Below are 4,568 nucleotides of genomic sequence, written 5' to 3'. Positions count from 1 at the left end.
CCGGCAACTGTTTTTAATTCTTTGAGCACAGACACTTCAAAAGCAACCTGGTGGCAGACGCATCTAGCGTTTCCACCCTCGGGGTGGGTGTCTCCACCATTAGGAATCTCAAAGGAGAGCGTGTCAGGAGCATACGGAGTTGTTTACCGTTGTTTTAAGAGTTCTTGGTGTTCATGTTCAAGACAGATTTGATCTTTAAGGTCTTGATTTCACTTTTGAAGGGAAGCCAAATTTTGTGCCAGTAGTGGAGCCGACGGGATAGGGGCATAAGGAGGTGGTAGTCTCTGAAGAGGAGGCTGGTCAGGATTATGATACTGAGCAGCTGCCTCACCTAGATCTTCCATTCGCTATCACTGAGGTCATCTACCGGGATCGCCTTTTCAGGTTTTTTTAAGAGTGGATAAATTCTTTTAACCTTAAGGTGAGCGCCTATGGAATTTTTAGGAGGTTTAGGATTTTTTAAAGGAGTAGGACTAGATTTTAAATTCTTTGTGGAGGCTTTTGAAGCTCCGATCTTTTCCTCAGCGTCACTATCAAAGGACATTAAGTCCTCCTCCGCCTGTTTTGGTGGCGGAGAGATCAGCATCTCATCCTCAGGGGCATCACCCTTATTAGAGGCAACAGTAACAACACTCTTTTTAGCAGTAAAGCTTTTTTCTCCCTCTTTAACAACTTCTGCAATCGAGGGATCAGATGGTTAAAAGAAAGAACTTCCTCAATAAAATTCCAAAAGGAAAATGCCCTTACCGGGACCTTTTCAGGCCCAAAAACTTTATAATAATTTTTAATAGCGCTACCTACATGCTCAAATCTATTAAGATCAATGGTATCTTCAAGGGGAAACCATGGGCAAATCTCTTTAATAAAATCAAAAAAAAAAATGTAAGCAAATCATGTATTTTAACCTTTATCCCTCGAGCCTTTAAAGCCTTTTTCAACCCTTCCACAAATAATTCGTAGCTATTCAATGCCTGTCCCATGATCACCACAAACTTACCAAGATCCCTAGTCAAGGGGGAAGGCTCCCGTGCAAGATTTCTTCCACACAGAATTCATTGGCTGACCAAAAACACTGCAGTGATCTTCACTGGTCCCCTTGTACTCGAGCTCCACTACTGGGTGCCAGCTGCCTCGACCTGCAGGACTTAAACAACAGGGTCTCAAGGGAAAGGAGCAACATCAACAAGTTGGGATCAGGAGACTCGAAGGAAGGAGACAAGACAAAAATCTTCTGTTTAAGTCTCAGTTTACTCTAGGGAAACAAAGGGCTTTTAAAGCTACAGACCACAAAGGGGTTTGCCCAGGTGCAAACTGGTATTATCACTTGGATTACACATTAACGTAAATGGAATGTCCCCTTTGTAAAAAGTCCAGAAAGGAATGTACTCCTTTGTAAAAGTCCAGAAAGCCCCCGTCATAAAAAGTCTCAAGTCAATTACCTGAGCAGAAGCAAGATAGTGGAAAAAACAAAAGAGTGTTAGTTGCTGGGCAGTGCAGCAGTGGTGGCACATGCCTTTAGTCCCAGCACTTGGGAGGCAGAAGCAGGTAGATTTCTGAGTTCAAGGCCAGCCTGGTCTACAAAGTGTGTTCTAAAGCAGCCAGGGCTACACAGAGAAACCCTGTCTGGGGGGGGGGGGGGGGGGGGTGGTGGTAAAAGTGTTAGTTAATAGATGATGACCCAGGGACATGATGGAGGCTGAGATGCCAAGGGCTTTTGGGCCCCAACACTGATTGACATTAGCAACCCCCCAAGAATCCTCTTTTCCGGGATTCACTAAAGACTACCCCTCTCCATAAGAGGAATGAGGAACATCTGTGGCAGAGTTACAGTTGGTTTCTACAGAGATGGCACTGCACAGCACATGCATAATATCACATGTAGAGCTAACTACAAAAGAACGTCCAAGGCACATGAACCCTGCAGACTATCAAAGTCCAGGATCATGTATAAAATTTCTCTATTATTGAAATTTCTTACATAAATGTAGCTATAATTGAAACATCATGTTGTGATGTTTATAATCCCATCTCTAAACTAATTTTAAGGCTTAGAAAACATTAACCTCTGCCAAGTGTGATGGTACATGCCTTTAATCCCAGCACTAAGGATTAAGAGGCAGGAGGGATCTATGTGAGTTTTTGGCTAGTCTGGTCTACATAGTGAACTCCAGGACAGCAAGGGATATATATAGTAAGACCCTTTAGAAAGAAAGAAAGAGAGAAAGAAAAAAAGGAGGAAGAAAGAAAGAGAAAGAGAAAGAAAGGGAAAAGAAAAGGGAAACAGGAAATATCTGTCACAACAAAAGTTAATGAATAGAAATTTAAAAGATAAGCTGGAGAGATGGCTCAGCAGTTAGAAGCACAGGCTTGCAGAGGACCAGGGTTCAATTCCCAGCACACACACATAGTGGCTCACAACCATCTGTTAACTCAAGTCCCAGAACACCCCTCACTCTCTCCTGGCCTCCTCAGATGCTGCATGCAGATAGTACCCAGACCTACTGTAAGAACTGAGCAAATAGGGACACCTCATAAAAATACCAAGGAGCAAGGAATGTCCATTTAGCCTAAAGACAGAGCTTCAGAAGAGTTTACTGAGCAAACATCAGTCCCCAGGAGATGCCCTAAGTGTGGGGAGCAATGCCCGGCTCCAGGAAACATCCCTGGGAGGGTGGATCCCCCTCACCCCTCCTACGTGCAATCAGTATCTCCCCCTCACCTGAGGCATAGAGGTCAATGAGAACAAAAGACAATGGGCTCCACCAATGAGAGATAACCAACTCATGCTGTAAACCTATGTACTGAAGGGTATAAAAAGTGTGCGTGCTTTTGTTCCTGGTCATCGCCTTTGCTTTGAATGCAGGATGACCCAGTATACTGGCAATAAAAACCTCATGTAATTTGCAGCGATCTCCTTCCTGTTTCTTCTAGAGTCCGGAATCTAACAATACATGCGGGAAAAACAATCATACAAGTAATATCTTTTAAAAAGAAAGTTAAAAACAACACAAAGAGTCAACAAAACAGCAATATCAACATCAAAAACAATATCAACAAACTAGCCAAGCTAAAAGGGAGAAAAGACAGGCCAGTTTAATCCCAGCACTTGGGGGCAGAAGGTGGATCTCTGAGTTTGAGGCCTGCCTGGTCTACAGAGCAAGTTCCAGAACAGCCAGGGCTACACAGAGAAACTGTCTCAGAAAAACAAAACAAGAAATAGACTTTAGTTCCTTCCAGAGATCCTAAGATGGCTCAACATACGTAAATTAATGTAATCCAAGCATAAATGGTCTCAAAGACAGAATCACGTGGCCATCTCAATAGATCCCAAAAAGGCTTCAACAAAATCCAATTATGATCAAATCCCTGAAGAAAAAGGGACAGAAGGAACGTGTTTTAATACAATAAGCACTAGGTATGCCAAACCTACAGCCAGCATCATACGTAAAAGCATTTTCACTAAAACCAGGAACAAGGCAGAATGATTAGTTTCTCCATTTTTATTCAGCATATTTCCTGAAGTCTTAGCTACAGCAGTAAAACAAAAGAAAATAAAAATGGGCACACTTAATAGAAAACAGCCGGGCCGGGCAGTGGTGGCACACACCTTTAATCCCAGCACTTGGGAGGCAGAGGCAGGCAGATTTCTGAGTTCGAGGCCAGCCTGGTCTACAGAGTGAGTTCCAGGACAGCCAGGGCTATACAAAGAAACCCTGTCTCGAAAAAAAAAAGAAAGAAAGAAAGAGAGAAAGAAAGAAAGAAAGAAAGAAAGAAAGAAAACAAATTACCCTTGTTTGCAGATTCTATGCATAAGAGACTCTAAATACTCATTATGTAGACTAGGCTGGCCTTGAACTCACAGCCAACCTGCCTCTGCATCCTGAGAACAGAGATACCAGATGTGCACCACCACACCTGGCTTGGTATCTAATTTTTTGTTGGCTATTACTTTCACCTTTATCAAGCCCACTGAAAGGCCAGGCTTTTGCAAATATTTATCATTTCTGCTACTTTGTATCTTTTTTGTTGCCTTTTCTTTTTATTGGGTCAGGATCATCCTCTGCATTTCAGGCCAGTCTTGAACTTGAAATCCTCCTGCCCAGCTCTGAGTGCTGGCATTATCTGCTAACATTACCTGCTTACTCTACTTTCTTTTTTCTTTCTCTCTTTTTTCTTGTGCTGGTTTTTCTCTGCTTGCAAAATGAATTCTAAATGTCATTAATATTTTCATTAACAGAGGTTATCTTAGGGCTCTAAATTTTCTCTACTTCAGATGCATCCTATACAGTTTTCCTCTCAAGTATTTTGTGTCATTCACAACTCAAGATTTGATTTTGATCCCAAAGGTTTTTGTTGTTTTTTTTTAAAGTTTTAAAAAAAAAATCTGTTCATTGATAATTTGTTTTGGAAATTGATCAAGTTTTACACTGTAGTCTGTTTAATCAATTTGTATTCTTTTCTAGCCCAAAACATTCGTTTTGTAAATGTTACACGGGCTTACATGGATACATAATTAGAGCTTTCTGTATTTTTTTTGTTGTTGTTGTTGTTGTTGTTTTTTTTTTTTT

The sequence above is a fragment of the Mastomys coucha genome, unplaced genomic scaffold (genome assembly GCF_008632895.1).
Source record: "Mastomys coucha isolate ucsf_1 unplaced genomic scaffold, UCSF_Mcou_1 pScaffold11, whole genome shotgun sequence".
NCBI lineage: Eukaryota > Metazoa > Chordata > Mammalia > Rodentia > Muridae > Mastomys > Mastomys coucha.
This window is presented reverse-complemented; position numbering follows the sequence as displayed.